This window comes from Dama dama, chromosome 20, assembly GCF_033118175.1.
Source record: "Dama dama isolate Ldn47 chromosome 20, ASM3311817v1, whole genome shotgun sequence".
In the NCBI taxonomy this organism is placed as follows: domain Eukaryota; kingdom Metazoa; phylum Chordata; class Mammalia; order Artiodactyla; family Cervidae; genus Dama; species Dama dama.
Genome location: NC_083700.1, coordinates 74084560 through 74102429, shown reverse-complemented (window position 1 = coordinate 74102429; position 17870 = coordinate 74084560). Strand labels below are relative to the sequence as shown.

General features: G+C 39.4%; 1 long non-coding RNA gene across 2 annotated transcripts in view; it reads left to right on the top strand.

Moving 5' to 3' along the window:
- Positions 1 to 2679: 2679 nt before the first annotated feature.
- Positions 2680 to 17870, top strand: part of LOC133041208 (uncharacterized) — a 37796-nt gene continuing 22605 nt past the window's right edge. The window contains exons 1-2 of one of the 2 annotated variants that reach the window (XR_009689194.1): positions 2680 to 2751; positions 8220 to 8306. This is a non-coding gene — a long non-coding RNA (uncharacterized LOC133041208). Of the gene's footprint in view, positions 2752 to 3556; positions 3956 to 8219; positions 8307 to 17870 lie in introns of those variants that run through there. The other variant, XR_009689193.1, reaches the window with a different exon arrangement.

Below are 17870 nucleotides of genomic sequence, written 5' to 3'. Positions count from 1 at the left end.
TAGCCTCACCCTAAAGGGAAAATGGTAGAAATAGTGCCCACCTTAATGCATTTAAGGTTTGCAGGTTTGGTGACCCCATTATATTTAACAATTTATTCACCATTCTCATCATTCAAAAAAAACAAGGCCTGGAGCATGATAGTGAGCTATCATAAATTTGAAGAAGGACTAGTCCCAATTGCAGCTGCTGGGTCAGATGTGGTATCTTCATAAGAGCAAATTACTGCTGCCTCATACACATACCATGGTGTGTGTCCACTGATGTTTCAAATGCATTTCCCACCCCCCCCCCCATTTTTATCAGGAAGAAGGAATGCAAGCAGTTTGCCTTTACAAGGGACGGACAGCATTTTGCAGTCATGATTTCTGCCCCAGGACTGTGACAGCTCTCTGGGCCTGTCATAATGTTATCCAGAGGGACCTGGATTGTCTGAGCAGAATGCCATTTTAGTTCACTGAATCAGATAAGAAAGACATGGCAAGTACATTAGAAACCCTCCTCTATGTAAAAAGAGGCTGGAAGGTAAATCTTACAAAGTCTTAGTGTCTTGACAAATCATTAAAGTTTTTAGAGGTTCAGTATTCTGGGGCATGCCGGAATAACCCCTGCACATCAAGGGATAAATCATTTTATTCTGGACTTTTCACTACTAAGAAGGAAGCATAACACTTGGTAAATGCCTCTGCATTCTGGAAGCACATATTTTATATGTGTGCCTCTGACCCATTTGCCACATAATTAGAAAGGCTATTAACTATTAAGGATTCTAGAGCAGTAAAGCTCTTTAGCTGATACAGGATACATTGAGGGCATATATCTGGATAGGAATCTATGATTGGAAAAAAGATACTATGTAGAATTCATGGCAAGATGCAGTATAAAAATCACAGCATAACCCTCCAACTGCTCATCACAGGCTAAGTTCTGTCAGATCCACCAAGTCTCATAGTTAGGTTCAGGCAGGGATAAGGTTACTTTGAGGAGTGCCGTGCAAGAACCCAGGAGTCACACTGACATAGAAAACTAAAAATGACTGGCCAGAGTTGGCCAGCTCACTGATTGAGTGGGAATATTTTCTAGTCATGCTCCAAGACCTGTTCTCTAAGAATTCTATCTTGAAATGAGCCAGTACATTGTCCAGCAAATGTTCATGAATTACTGCCAATTCTCTAATATTCAAATGAACAAGGTCATTTTTCTGCAAGTGCCTTGAGATTGATGTTTTAAATAACTGTATCCATCACAAGACTGACTCTCAAATCTCAGAGCTTTCACAAATTCTAGGGTGATGCTGGCATTTAACTTGTTTATTATCTCATTCCCCCGCTAGAATGCAAACTCAACAAGAGCAGTAATTTTGTCTGTCTGATCATTGCTATAGCCGTCCCTAGATCTAGGACTGTGCCTGACATGTGGGCTTCCCAGCTGGCTCAGGTAAAGAAGCTGTGTGCCAATGCAGGAGATGTAGGAGATGCCTGTTCGGTCCCTGGGTCAGGAAGATCCCCTGGAGAAGGAAATGGCAACCCACTCCAATATCCTTGCCTGGAGAATCCCATGGACAGAGGTGCCCCCTGGCAGGCTGCAGCCCAAGGGGTCACAGAGAGTCTGACATGACTTGATGACTAAACCACCATCACCGCCAAAACTGGAACAGTGCCTGACATAAAACAGTTGCTCAATAAATATTTTTGGGGAATAAATGAACCATCCATAAGGGTCTAGAGCAGTATCTTATTTCTGTTCTCTTCAGTTAATGAGGGTATGCTAGTACACTAAACATGGAATGAAATACAAGGGACACTCAGGTTACAGAGACAGTGAGGAGATATGGGGAAGCCACTTTATGAAGGTGTTGATTATTTCTTCATATCATCCTTTGAGGGGAGATTAGTGGCCCTAATTAACCATACACCCAGTTCTAAGTCATTAATCTTAATAAAAGGAAAAATCAAGAATAGGAAAATGCTGGCCTCCAGGGGTATTTTATGGAGAAGGCAATGGCAACCCGCTCCAGTATTACTGCCTGGAGAATTCCATGGACAGAGGAGCCTGGCAGGCACAGTTCATGGGGCTCTAGAGTCGGATACGACTTAGTGACTGTACCACCCCCACCACCAGGGGTATTTTAAAGTTCTCCATTTGATGAAGGACCACAGATGCAGAGGCTGTCCTACTAGCCAGGAGGTTACCCAGACTTGTTCAGTTCTGAGTACTCTGAAATTCTCTTAGTATTGCTTCTTCTTTCCTTCATGTCTTCCTCTCCCTTGAACCAGAACGGCCTTGGCTTCAGAGTGATGTACACTGTGGGTCAATGTTCAGGGTGGATAAATGTGAATTTATAGTTTAGTTAGCAGACGATCATGTCAAAAATGGCATGTGAGTTTAACTCAACTCACCAGCAGATACAATGCAGAATGGGAAAAAGAAAATTATTTCTACGTCCGACAGCATACCCTAAGGCAAAATAATTTATTGTGGTGATGAAACTATAAATGTCTCTAAGAATAGGCAGTTAATAATGATGCTTCTGTTCTCTTGGAATCAGACTTGAATTCACTGGTTCCTGGAGATTCCACTTCTTATCAATATTCAGATTGAATTCATATTAGGATCAAAATAAGAAAAAGTGTATCTGCCAATTTATTCTATGAATGATCACATATCTGCTTTCTATCTTAGGGAATTTATCACCTAAAACTCATTTGACACAGAGAATCCCGGCCTTCGCATGGCAGTGGAAGCATATTTAGGTAAGAATTTTAAGCTAATATTGCTTTCTAGTCCCAAGTGAAAAAAATAACAAAATAATTTGAATTGACCTAAGTTCTTGATAACCTCTTCAATGTGCTTATATAAACTTCTTTACTGTTCCATTAGAATGTCATCACTTGAAATTCATTTTCTGTTGAGGGTTCATTGCAAATGATGAAATTATTCTGAAGTACTATGACTAGAGTGAACTAAAATGAGTTTTTGGAGCTTCAATGTCTAAAATAAATATATATTTTTTCAAATCTGTCAAAATGCCAAGGGTTTGTAGCATGTCACTTGAGGGAGTCTATCGAGCCAAAAACCCTGACTTTTTGCATGCTTTGAATTTTAGTTGAATGCACTGATTATCTTGAAGGAATTGTGGTTTGCTCAAAACTGCATTCTATCCCATCCCAATTCTAGCAGTCTTTACTTACTAAATGACTTGATACCAACAGCCACAGCTACAACAATAGTTAGTACTAGATTGACTGCTCGTCAGGAACTTAATGAGGTTATATATATAAAACTTAATTTATTTCTCATAAATTCTACTATGGATGTAGCTATGAACTATTGGTATGAGTATTCCCATGTCACAGGTAAGGAACTAAAGCTCAATGAAGTTAAATAATTTTATTCCCAATTAGTTGGTAGGTGTGATTGACAGATAGTTAAAACCAGATTTGTCCAACAACAAAGCCCATTACAAACACCATCATGTTGGGCTTCTTGTTATTATTGTGGTGACATCTTCTGACATCCATACGAGTGTTTAATGTTTATCTAGAACTATCTGGAGAGTTGGTAGAAAGGTAGAAAATGACTTACTTGCCTTATGTTTTATAAAGACAGATTCTCTCTATGCTGTGAATTAAATGATTTTTAAATGGTACAAGCAATGAAAGGAAACATTTATTTAAGATATACTATGTACAAAGAATACTGGGGTGTTGGAGAAGACTCTTGAGAGTCCCTTGGACTGCAAGGAGATTCAACCAGTCCATTCTAAAGGAGATCAGACCTGGGTGTTCATTGGAAGGACTGATGTTGAAGCTGAAACTCCAGTACTTTGGCCACCTCATGTGAAGAGTTGACTCACTGGAAAAGACTCTGATGCTGGAAGGGATTGGGGGCAGGAGGAGAAGGGGACGACAGAGGATGAGATGGCTGGATGGCATCACCGACTCGATGGACACGAGTGTGAGTAAACTCCAGGAGTTGGTGATGGACAGGGAGGGCTGGCGTGCTGCGATTCATGGGGTAGCAAAGAGTTGGACACAACTGAGCGACTGAACTGAACTGAACTGATGTACAAAGAAAGAGCTATGTTCACTTCAAAGAGAGCATAGCATACTAGAAAGACTAAGTCTAGATGTGTCTTGCGAGGTGTATAGGCCTGAGTTTCAATCACAGGTTTGCACTGTGAGCTCTTAGTTTATATTCTAGTCCCTTGCCTATTCTTATATCCATTCCTTTTGCTTCCCCTGTTCCATTCTGTATTGCAGAGCACTGGCTTAGGCAAATTGCATTTCATATGGTCTTTTGCTAATTGGATTCTAGCTAGGATCGACTAATGGAAGGCCTGGGGAGAAGCCTGCAACTGAGAAAGAAGCTGGGCTCTTTCTCCCCTGGTGTCTCTGCTTACACAGAACCTTGGCTGTCGTTCCATCTCCCTTCATATTTCCCAGTTATTGAAGGATATTGGTTCTAGCTTACACTGGACCCCCCTAGCTCTTGGGCTCTAGTGATAATAGCATTACCTATACTTTGTCCCTCCAGTCTTAGAAACTGGCGGTGGCTTCCCTCTGTTCCTGCTCTGGTTGCCTCACCGTCTCCTATTAGCTCTGTCAGCACAGCCTTTTAGTGACTAGTTCTGCTTATTAAATATCCCTTATTGAACACCTTAATGTGGGTTGTATTTTGTTAACTGAACCTGACTTATATAGTATGACCAAATAGTCAACTTCACTGAGACTCAGTCTCCTTTTTTAAAAGTGATAATAATTACAGTTGACCCTTGAACAACTTGAAGGTTAGGGGTGCTGACCCCCCACACAGTCAAAAAAAAAGAAAAGAAAAACACATACTGCTGTCTCTGTCTCAAAAACCAAGGGTTTGATGAGTGACTCACCCAAGGGCAAGAAGCTGAAATAGGTTGGATAGAATCAGGTCTCAAACCCTAGGTCTTTTTATTCCATACATTGTGGTCCGTAATCAAGGACAAAATTTCCCCCACACTTAGTTAACTTAAGGATCTGTGAAATGAAAATATATCTACATGTATGTGTACCTGTGCAGTTCAAACCTGTGTTAATCAACTATACTTCTAAGTTACTTAAATTCTCAGTGCCTCATTTTCCTCGGTTATGAAACATGGATAAAAACAGTACTTAACACAGAAATAAGCTAATTCTTATAAGAAACACACCATCCAAATTCAGCAGCTTATCTAATAAATGAGCAGTTCACTGCATATCTAGGCAACATAGGATGGAGATGTGGGGCTGGGGTGAGTCTCTAGTTTACACCATCATTCAGAGGCTCAAGCTGTGGCAACTTAAGCATCTTTAGCACACCATTTCCAAAGTTGCCTTGGGGGTCACGTCCATTCCACTAACCAGAAAATGAAAGATCATGTGAGTAATTCTTATGGCCTGAGCCTGAATGAGGTTTACATCATCTCTGCCCACAGTCCATTGATTACATCTCAGTCATACTCCCTTATCTAATAGCTTGGAAGATTGGGGAATGCAGTCTTGATAACTGTCAAGGAGGAAAAGAAATTATTTTGGTGATCAACTAACAATTTCTGCTGCAGCTTCATAGGGACTTTGTGAGGATTAAATTAGGTAATAACCTAAACTGTTTAGAACAGTGGCTAGCATATAGCTAGCATTATATAAGTATAAGATGTGACTAATATTTTTAGTATTAAAGAGGTAATGTTAATAAAGAGTCTAGCAAACAGTCTGACACATAAAATATTGGAGAAATATAATGTATCACTAACATCATCATTAGAACCATCATCACTGATATCATTCAAACCATCATCTGAGAACTGAGATCTCAATATAAAATTTGGCCTTACCATTATCTTGGGTAAGAATTTTCTTTTTAATTCACAGTTTTCCATTTGTGAAACAGAAATGCCAGTGTTTTTTATTGGTGATGATAAGGATAATGATTTAGCTACCCTAAATTATAGAATAGCTAGGAATATTAAATGAATTTAGATATATAGTTGCCTACTACAATATTTAGCACATGATATATACTCAAAATTAAGTCTCATCTCCTTTCATAGATTACAAGGATAAAAGGAAGGTGAGAGAAATACAAAGATCAATCAAAATAGTTTTTGTATATAAAGCTAGACATAATCTGTAGGGAAAGAAGAAATATACAATATTCTAGGTACTTCAGTAAACAAATATTTATGTTTATATTTATATTTGTGTGTCACACATGTATGTTCAGATAGTGAGAAGTACTACCAACAACCCCAAGAGGCAGAGAAAATGTTATAAAGTAATGGTGATAGGGATAGGGGTACATTTATTTTGAAACCAGGCAACTTGGAGTCTAGGATAAAATAAAACAAGACACATATTTTGATCATCAACATTTTTACTACTCTCATGTCATCCACTACCATGGAAGTTAGGTAATGTCTCAGTCCAAACTTGCTTAGAGAGAGCTGCTAAGAGATATTATCAACTTTAATAATGACAACATTTGCTATATCTTCTCATCATCATAGTAACCCTCCCACAAAAGAGATAAAAGAAGAGATCTGCTGAGTTTTCAAGTGCCACATGAACTGCGTTCCAAGTTTAGAAGACCTGTCAATTCAAATTTATACATGGATGACTCCAGAGTATTTTATATTCCATTGGGGTTAGTGGGAACAGAAATCAAAGTAAGAAAGAAGAAAAAAAATGAAAGTCAGTATGCAAACTAATTGCTATTTAAATCTATTTGGCTTTAGAATCATGGTGACTAAATTTATTTCTTCACCCCAAACAATTGGTTTGATGAGTATACAAAATTATTACAAATGATTGAATCTACTAAATAATATAGAAAATCTATTTTAGTAATCTAGGGATTGGTAGTTGTCTCACCTTAGTGAGTTCCTCAGGTGACAAGACAAATCTTTATATGTATTAATTATAATCTACCTGGTAACATTAACCTTAGATTTTATTGAGATGGAAAAATAAAAGTGATATAATAAAAAATAGCAATCTTGTAGGGAATTACCTCATATCAGTGATACAGAGAAAAGGAGAAGAAAGAAAGAGGAAGGGGAGTTCCTATATCAGGAAACCAAAAGCCTTCCCAGAGGTTTTGGCATCAATTCTTACAAGAAACAATCTCTGAGGATGAGGTGGGAGTATGGATGGGGGAGGCATCAGGAGATACAGGTAGCTTTCCCAAGCATCATGACCCACACGAGATCTGTAAGCATTGGTTCTGGGCTTCTAGTATTCAACCTGTATTGACACTAGGCTGGTTTTATGGAATGAATAAGAGACATTTCCATGTTCGTTCATAGCCTGGAATAGTTCCTATAGGATCTGATTTACTTGTTCTTTACATGCTTACTTCAACCCATCTTTCAAACCATGTGTTCCTGGTTCCGTTATTAAGTTGTTACAGGAGAATACTTGGCACAGTGAGAAAAAGCAAAGGGAAGAGACGGGAGTCATCTAACTCTGGTGGCCTTGTACACCGTGGCTGCAGTTGTGTCTGAGGTTAGAAAGCAAATCTATGTCCAGAAAACTCATGTGGAGATTTAAATGGTAGTTGGAGATTACATAATTTATAGTTGAACTAGTATTGGATGTGACAGAGAGAAAATAGTTAGGAATTACTCCAAGATTTTTGACCTGAGCAAATAGAATGGAATTACCATTAACCACCATTCAACTGCGGTGAAAAAGACTATAAAGAGACCATATGGATTAATACCAGTCTGGTTTTATGAGATGAACTGTACATTTTCCCATGTCCATCCATGGCTGGAATAGTTGCTGCACAATCAGATTTGTATCTTCTTTATGTTCTCTCTAACTTAGGTTTTCAAGGTACCCGAACTTCCCTGGAACCCTTTATAAAGGACATATAGAAACAACTGAAAAACACGTTTCCATCACAAGAAAAGCATTCAAGTACAAGTCTTTGGCAATGAGTTTAAGAATAATGACTAAGCTATTACTACTATGAAAATCCAATTTCCTCTCAAAGTAAACCTCCGTTTTATTAATTCTCCAAAACAGCCATTAAGTTTGCATTTTTGCATCCAGAAAGAAACAGTTTGTTTCCTTGAAATTTGGCTAGAGTCTGTTCAGAAGTAAAGTGTTGGAAGTCCTCAGAGAACACTATTTAAATACATGACAATGTCCATGGAATTTGCGCAATGCAGTGTTCCTAATCTGATCATTCTGCTTTGATTTAGAAAAATCTGTGGATAAAGTGAACTGGGAAGCTGTGTATGTGGTAACTGTAATGAAGAGTCCACTGTGGATACCTTACTTATAATCTTGTAAGTGAAAGAGTGAATGGGTAAAAAGCTTTTTAAAAATGCTTTTAAAAAATCATCTCCAAAGATTCTAGAACAGGGATCCTCAACCTTTGGGTTGCCAGCTGGTACCTCCTGTCAGATCAGCAGTGGCATTCGATTAGAAATAAAGAGCATGATAAAAGTTATGTGCTTGAATTGTCAGGCTTTAGTGGTTTGGTCTCCTTGCTGTCCAAGGGACTTTCAAGAGTCTTATCCAACACCACAGTTCAAAAGCATTAGTTCTTCGCTGCTCAGCCTTCTTTATGGTCCAGCTCTCACATCTGTACATGACTACTTGAAAAACCACAGCTTTACTATACTATACTTTGCTATATTTTTAAATTAATTACTTTATTTTAATTGTAGGCTAATTACTTTAAAATATTATGGTGGTTTTTGCCGTACATTGACTTGAATCAGCCATGGGTGTACATGTGTCCCTATGCTGTCTAGTTTTGTCATAGCTTTTCTTCCAAGGAGCAAGTTTCCTTTAATTTCATAGCTGCAGTCACCATCCACAGTTATTTTGAAGCCCAAGAAAATAAAGTCTGTTACTGTTTCCATTTTTTACCCATCTATTTGCAATGAAGTGATGGGACCGGATGCCATGATCTTAGTTTTTTGAATAGTGAGTTTTAGGCCAACTTTTGCACTCTCCTCTTTCACCTTCATCAGGGCACTGTTTTTAGTTCCTCTTAGTTTTCTGTCATTAGGATGGTATCATCTACCTATCTGAGGTTATTGATATTTCTCTTGATTCCAGCTTGTGCTTCCTCCAGCCCAGCATTGTGCATGATGTACTCTGCATAGAAGTTAAATAAACAGGGGGACAATGTGCAGCCTTGACGTACTCCTTTCCCAATTTTGAAACAGTCCATTGTTCCATGTGGGGTTCTAACTGTTGCTTCTTGACCTGCACACAGGTTTCTTGGGAAGCAGGTATTCTGCAAAGTATTGTACAAATCATGTGCAAAGTATTAATACATAAAATTGTATTTTGATTTTGTTAGGCTTTCTTCAGTCATGACTCTTCCCTTTTCTACCCTCATCAAGTCCTGGGGTACCTGGGAAGCCAAATTAGAGATAAATAAATTATAGTTGGACATAAATGTTACAGTACAGGGAGAGCCCACAGAATGGTCATTATTCTAGAGTTTGACAGTTTGATAAGGAAAATGCCTATTTTCCATATGTGTGTGTGTGTCTCTATCTCCTCTTCCCTCTTACTCTCCTTTTCTGTCTCTCCCCCTAAATGGGAGAATAAGATCTGACAAATGACATTTTCTATTCTCTGGTCTCGCATTTCTAAAAACACATGCTAATCAACATCTTACCTAGTTACAAAATTTCATGGCAAACATTTTTAGGTTTTCATACATCTTTGATTTAAATGGATTTCTTTCTTGATTCCTTGCCAACCTGAGGAAAACATCCCGACCTATTAGTATCATACCTGTAATTATATTTCTTGGACAAATCTTATTTGCTGGGAGGACAATTAATGCTATCTCTTTATATACTCTTTCTTTCACTTTATTACCTCAGGTTCCAAAAATGTCATTTTTTAATCCTGTCTTTCTAATTCCAGGAATTTTCCTGATTGAATTCCTGCTACCTTGTATTCTCTGCTTAAAATAATAATCTGTTCTTTGGAAATCATCTAATCTTAGCAAAGACCCACTAATGAACTAAAGATTGACATAGTAATTGTTGTTCCAATGGGAAAAACATTTATGGGTGAGGGGTATAAGTTCTTCTTGTTTCGTTTCAATAGTAGCAATCAAATTTCTAATTAAAATTAGTCACTCAATTGCTTTCTAAATGATTCTGGTGACTTCATTAATCTGCAGTGATGAGCTACCTCTGTAATATTTAATATCCTGACAAGCTACGTATTATCAAATATGAGTCAAATTCCAGTCAGTCCTATGATATTTCTGGGCACTAGAAATCCATTGCTTCTCTTTTATGATGAGGGCATATTTTCAGACACAGTTCATAGCCTAAATACACTGAACACTTGTCTAGCCTTGTAAACTCCCAGAGGGCAGACACCAATGGCAGCTACAGTGCATTTTACCTCATTTGAAGAAACACTAAGAGGAGATGACAAGGCTGCTTATCAACTTCCTCAGTCACTCAGCTGGAACTCCTTGGTCTGAAGATGGAGAGATTATTCTCAGAGGTTAGTAGGATCTCTATTATCTCTGAGGTGAGATTTTTCCCTCTTGTAGGCATCATGTCTCTTAAAAACAATTTTATCATAACATGTCTAGAAGTTGCTTTTCTCAGGTAACCCTGTCACTGGTGGATTCCGTCTATGATCCCGTCATGCTCTTAATCTTTATTTCTTGTCCCATTCCCTGTGAGTCAACCTTAACCATCCAACTAATCTGTAGACATCACTTGAATAGTTAAGAGTCAGGGCCAACTAACAGGATCAAAAGTCAATCATTATCTTTACTTCAAAATATGCTCATCCTCCAGAGACTCTAGTTATCTCTGTCTGAAAGGTGAACATTCTTCCTCAATTCCCTCTCTTTGCCTCCCACATTCAATCAATGGCTGAATCTTAATCCTTCTGTCTCTTTAACATTTCTCTATCCTCTCCTTTACTTCACTCCTGACACATCTCAGGTCATCATCATCCTAGGATTTGATGACTGCATCCTAAGCACTACTTTTCTCTTCCTAGTAGTGATCTAAATCTTGTGCATTTATGTACAGTTCACCTCTATATGGGAAATTCAGGGGAAGCTATTCCAATCCCCAGATTCAGGGGTACGTTTAGTCAATCCAGAGGTAATTCTAGTAATTGGATCAGGAATCTAGCTCTTCACATTCTGAGACAAAAGATTGAATCAAGAGCATGTGATTCATTTTGCCAAAGAGAAGCAAGGAGATTATTTCTGGGATATTGTACTGGTGATATTAACCTTGGATTAATTTACCACTGTGAGGGAAGCCAGCCAGAGAATGAAGCATAGCCAAGGGAAGAGCAGAAAAATGGATCTGGGGACCCTGTGTTAAGCCGTACTTGAAGCCTATGCTACTCCTTTCATTACATGAGCCAATAAGTTTACATGTTGGTTAGCTGAATTTGACTAGGGATTTCTCTCATTTGAAACATACAGATCCTAACTGATATATCTTGTCTTGCCAGAGTTATCACGATGGCCTGATAACTCATTTCTGCATTAATAGCATGTTCCCCTCCAGTTGACCACCCACTCTCCTGACAGGGTAATGTTTCACCAAACCCCACAGATTTATTCATGGGCTCTCTACTTAATCCCTTACTGTGGTAACATATTATCTTCAGAATAAATTAAAACTCATCAGCATGACACACAAGATCCCACATTACTGGATTGTTTTCTGCCTTCTCAGCCTCATATCTCATTTCTTCTCAGTGTGAATTCTATACACAAATCTGCTTAAGTAATTTTGGCTCCTAGAATAGAAAGTCTTTATCACTCACCTCTTTGTCTTTGTACATGCTGCTTCTCATCTCAGAATTTAGCTAATTCTAATCTGTTCTGTAACCAGCTACTTTAAACCTACAATATGCCCAAATATATGCAGTCTGCTGATAAATCTCCTCCCCTTGCTGTTTTCCTGATGAGGTTCCGCTGTGAAACTTGTCTGTCCCTCAGAAGAATTTGTGCTTTCTCTCTTGTTTCTTGCCTCCCTTCCTATTGGCACATGTCACACTCTGTTTCAATCATTCGCTACAGTTGGCTTCTCCTTAGTTCCTCTGTTGGAGGCAAGAGCTTTGTCTTAATTAATCTCTATATTCCTGATTCAGGTATTAAGGTTGGATTAATAATTTATTCACAGATATAGGTAAACAGAAAGCCAGATTATTCAAATTGGGAGGTACATTGTATACCAGCCAATCCTAAAGTTTGTGAGGGGGGTAACCTATTGCCTGGTGAAAATTGGCAAAAGATACTTGGTACCCATGTAAGAGAGTTCATAGCAGGTGGCAGGGCCTAGAGTGACCGAAGAGCATGCAGATGCAGACGACATCCACATCTCAGTTAGCAGATCATTGTCGGTGGAAAAACGGGGCCCATGTTGCCAACACTTCTGATGTTTGTTTAGGAAAAAGAAAGAAACCTCTGTGCAGGCCAGTGTAGTAGGTGATCTCACATATGTGGGCTAGACATACCCATGGCCTGAGGGTCAGCCCCCTCGGGCTTATTCCAGCTCCCTTATTTTAGGTGAGAATCTAACACCAGGACCAAAACCGTTTTCCCTAAGAGATCGCTCAGCCCAGGTACCTCCTCTTCTCTGTATTCTCACGGCCCCTGTGCCCTTACTCAGTGACTTAAAGCAGTCTTTTTATCTCCCTCTTCTATCACAGTGCAAGTTTTCTGCGCACAAAGCTTACACTTGTCTTTCATTCTTCATGGGACCAGGTGCTGAATAAGTGCTCAGTAGATACTCCTTGAATGAGCATTAACTGGAAATCATGCAGCTTGCAGGTAGCCTTTGACTCTTTGATATTACCAGCACCTTTAACATGTAGATATATAGATTTACCACATGGGGCACTTAGTAAAACTTTCTGTACTCAGGCCTTGGAAATGAGGAGTTGGATAGATAGTAGTCACTAAAATATTGGGAGAGTTACATAGATTATAATCCCTACTACGAGACATAGAAATCAGATAGCTGAACAATGTGTTGTAGGTAAAGAGGAAGTAGCATTAGTTATGCAGGCAAATGTGGAGAGATTCCTCAACTGAGTGACCAAGGATGAGTAGGATTTTGATAGGTAAAGAATTGGCTGTTGGCCTGGGAAATTGATGTGCAGTTTCCAGTGAGGTTCATGCACTTGTAATGTCTTGTGGCTTTCATTTTTTCCTCCATGGGCATCTCTGTACTGGTTAGCCGTGATGAAAATTCCCTCTTTAGAGTTTAGAGCAAGACACTCAAGGAAAGTATACTCCAGATAGAGCCATTTTATTTCCAATCTGTGGTTCTGGACCATGGAGAATACAGAGACCATGGAGAATTCTTTATTAGAATACTAATAAAAAATGAAGAAAACACTACCAACAAAATGAAAGTCCTAGAGATTCTAATGGAGTTTTGAAGTAAGTGTCTTGCTGATTACCTGTAGCCCAGTCAAATTCCACCTCCATCCAGGTGAATCCTAGAACATCATAAAATCAGGATGCTTTTCTCTGGATGAACAAGTTCTTGTCATGGAATAGGGAATTTTGCCTATTTATTCTGAGGAAGCTGGCTCTAGTTGCATATTTACCAAAAACTCTCTGAACAGTATGATGTAATACCATAGAGTAATTGTGAAGTCAACTGGTTTTTCATGCAGTAATAAATGGATACTATTATTATACACCTATTACGCATTGCTGCTGCTGCTGCTAAGTCACTTCAGTCGTATGCAACTCTGTGCGACCCCATAGATGGCAGCCCACCAGGCTCCGCCATCCCTGGGATTCTCCAGGCAAGAACACTGGAGTGGATTGCCATTTCCTTCTCCAACACATGAAAGTGAAAAGTGAAAGTGAAGTCACTCAGTTGTGTCTGACTCCTAGTGAGCCCATGGACTGCAGCCCACCAGACTCCTCCGTCCATGGGATTTTCCAGGCAAGAGTACTGGAGTGGGGTGCCATTGCCTTCTCCACTCTTGTGTGCTAGGCTGCTACTTTCATTATCACTTTTTTACCTAACAAGCTTTCAGAACAGGTGTTCTTATTTTCCACTTAGAGATGAAGAGACAAAGACTCAAAGTGGTTGAGGGACTTAAGTGCCATGCAGCCAAAATGTGGAGGAGTTCAAATTGAGTCCAGCTGTAAATGACTTTTTAAAACTGGAGTTCAGTTGATTGGGCTTCCCTAGTAGCTCAGATGGTAGAGCATCTGACTGCAATGCAGGAGACCCTGGTTCGAACCCTGGGTCGGGAAGATCCCCTGGAGAAGGAAATGGCAACCCATTCCAGTATCCTTGCCTGGAAAATCCCATCGACAGAAGAGCCTGGCAGGCTGTACGGTCCATGGGGTCACAAAGGGTCAGACGTGACTGAGTGACTAACACAATTAGGAGGAGGCATTTAAAGGGTCCAGATCAAAACCTCAGGGTTTGAGATGGCTCTGTCATTTATTTAAAGTGAAACTCTGCTCATGACACTTATTTTCTCTGGTCTTACTACCTGAAATGGGGCTAATAATAACCCTTTTGCTGTCCACTTTATTCTGCCCTTTGTTGTGCTCAAATAAGATCACATAAATATTAATCATTTAGTTGCTTGGGGGAACAAATCTGATGAGAACCATGAGACCCATTCTCAGTCATTTCCTTTTGAAGATGAGGACTGGATGTTTTTGCAGTAGTTTGATACAGTGTGATGGTTAAGAACATAGCCTTCAGAATCAGATATACTTAGGTTCCAATCCTGGCTTCCCCAGTTATATTAGCTGTGATTCGCAGAATAATGACTCTTCAAAGATATGCATATGCTAATGCCCCAGAACCTGGACTGTGTGAAGTTACATGGCAAAGGAGATTTAAGTTGCAGGTAGGCTTATGGTTGCTAACTGGCTGATCTTAAAAAAAGGACGTTATCCCAGATTAGCCAGGCCAGACCAATGTAATCATAAGGGTCCTTCCAATTATAAGATGTAAGTAGAAAGCAGAGAAATTGATGTGACCATGAAAGCAGAGGTCAGAATGATAACATTGTTGGTTTTGAAGGATAAGGAATAGGGCCATGAACCTGGGTATGTGGGCAGTCTCAAAAAGGTAGAAAAGGCAAAGAAATGGGTTCCTAGAGTTTCCAGAAAGAAATGCAACATTCTGTTGACTCCTTCATTTTAGCACTGTGAGACTTGGATTTCTCATGCCCAGAACTGTAAGAAAATAAATTAGTGTTGTTTTAAGCTACTAAATTCATGGTCCTTTGTGATAGCGGCCATAAAAAAACAATATACTAGCTGTGTGACCTTGGACAAATTAGCAGATCTCTTTGAGCCTTACCTGTATGACGTGGTAAGTAACCAACCAGTAAAGGTAGCTTTACTAGTATGATCAAAATCATAGAGACAATACCATTAGACTAACAATAGTTTTAATAGGATGTAGGACTGTGTCTTTATCATAATTAGGGCCAACCTTGATTTTTCTGTTTACATGGCACTATCAGCCCTGAGAAACTCTGGGCAGAGAAATGTGGCTGACTCATTGCAAACATAACTGAACACCCACTGTACGTTACCACGTTAACTGACTGAGATTTCTGCTGGAAATATCTGTTGCCTAGTTAAGGGAGTATCCCCCTGCTTTGGAAGCCTAGGCAACTGCATATGTGAAAGTTTCTGGTTTCCTAGGATTGCAAATTAAATGTCAGGGAAGATAGAAATGCTGTAAAAGGATTCCGAGAAGCAGCACAATAAATTAGATAAGAAAAGAGATCCTTATTTGGCTCAGAAAGACCTCTCATAGAAGCCGCTAATGGATAAGCCTTGGATGATGGCATCTACCTCGATCACAGTTTCTTGTGTGTCATGATGAAATTGGCAGTTGTGAGGATTGGAAGCCATGTGGTTCTTCTCTCCTGTGTAAGATCAGGAATCAAAAGAGCCTAATTCTGATTGACAAGTTACTTAATTTCTCATTGAGATTCTGTTTCTTCTTCAGTGCTGTGGCATACACAGACTAATAAAAGCACTGTGAAATTTAAATATGATAATGATAGCTAATATTTTTTGGTTGCTTACTATTTTCTCGTAGATGTTGTACTCAGATGTGTCTGACTCTTTGTGACCCCCTGGACTGTAGCCCACCAGGCTCCTGTGTCCATGGAATTTTCCAGAAAAGAATACTGGAGTGGGTTGCCATTTCCTACTCCAGGGGATCTTCCTAATCTAGGGATTGAATCCGTGTCTCTTGGGTCTCCTGCATTAGTAGGTGAATTCTTTACCACCTGGGAAGCCCTGCAAGGAATAATTCTAAATACATTATATTCCACTAGTCTTCACAGAAACACTGCAAAACTCCTGTTTTTACAGTTGAGAAAACTGAGGCCTAGGCAGATTCATTCCCCAAGGTCATATAGCTAGTAAGCCGTGAAAGCTCTTAATCAATGTACTCAAATGTATGCCTAAGATTTGATGCCTGGCATGATAGTGGCTCAATAAATATGAGCTGTTGTTAATATACAGTTATCTTTGAACAACTTGGGTTTGAACTGCATGGGTCCACTTATCTGTGGAATTTTTTCAATAGTGAATACTAGAGTCCTACAAAATCTGAGGTTGGTTAAATCTGTAGATGGGAACTGCAGATGTGGAGGAACACTGTATACAGAGGGCTGACCATAAGTTATAGCAGGGATTTCCTAGTACTGAGGGTTGATGTCCTTCGCCCCTGAGTTGTTCAAAATCCAATTGTGTATCTATTGTGCTGTGTTGTTAGGATTAAATAGGAAGTCTTTAAATTTTTTTTTAAAAAAGCATTTTGATAGGTTTTATAATTGAAATGCTCTTGTTTCTCCCTCTTTCATGTACTCCTAGCTCACTGGTTTTTTTTTTTTTTTTTTTTAAGTTAAACATTGTGACCTTTATAATTTTTTTTCCACTGGAGTTTTGTAACAGCCTCCTAACTCTTCTTCCAGGATGTTTCCTGACCTCACAATGCTGGGAGATGACATTCCCTGACTGGGAGCAAACATGCAATACAGTAGAACCCTACATAATATATTACACAAGTCTTTTAGCATGACGTGGTTAATGCTTATCTTTCCAACCTGTCTGGAGCCCCATGTCCACAAATCAAGGCTCTGTCAGAATACTTTCTGTTTTCTAGTTATGACACATTCATCTTTAGCTGGTCATACAAGTAGTACATGTGATATTCAGGCTGCCCTGACTCCCTTTTCCTGCCAGATGAACTAACACACACCTTCCAAACTTAGTGTCTGGACTAATGCAATATCTTTTTCTTTTTTGTGGCTACTCCATGTGGCATGTGGGATATTAGTTCCCTGACCAGGGATTGAACCCATGACCCCTGCCTTGGAAGTGCAGAGTCTTAACCACTGGACCATCAGGGAAGTCCCTGATGTAACATTTTTAATGAGCATTATGTATATGGTGTAAAGTGCTTGGTCTGTAAGTAAATCTTTGCTAAAAGGAAACTTTTGTTCAGTGTTCTTATTTCATTTCCAAGATCATCTAAATAGCCTCACTCCACCAATTGTCTCTTGCTTTATTCATGCAAACCCCTTTAGCCATTTCCTGAAGTGAAGTGAAAGTCGCTCAGTCATGCCCGACTCTTTGTGATCTTGTGCACTATAATTCTCCAGGCCAGAATACTGAAGTGGGTAGCTTTTCCTTTCTCCAGGGAATCTTCCCAACCCAGGGATCAAACTCAGGTCTCCCAAATTGCAGGTAGATTCTTTATCAGCTGAGCCACAAGGGAAGCCCAAGAATACTGGAGTGGGTAGCCTTTCCCTTCTCCAGCAGATCTTCCCAACCCAGGAATCAAATTAGGGTCTCCTGCATTGCAGGCAGATTC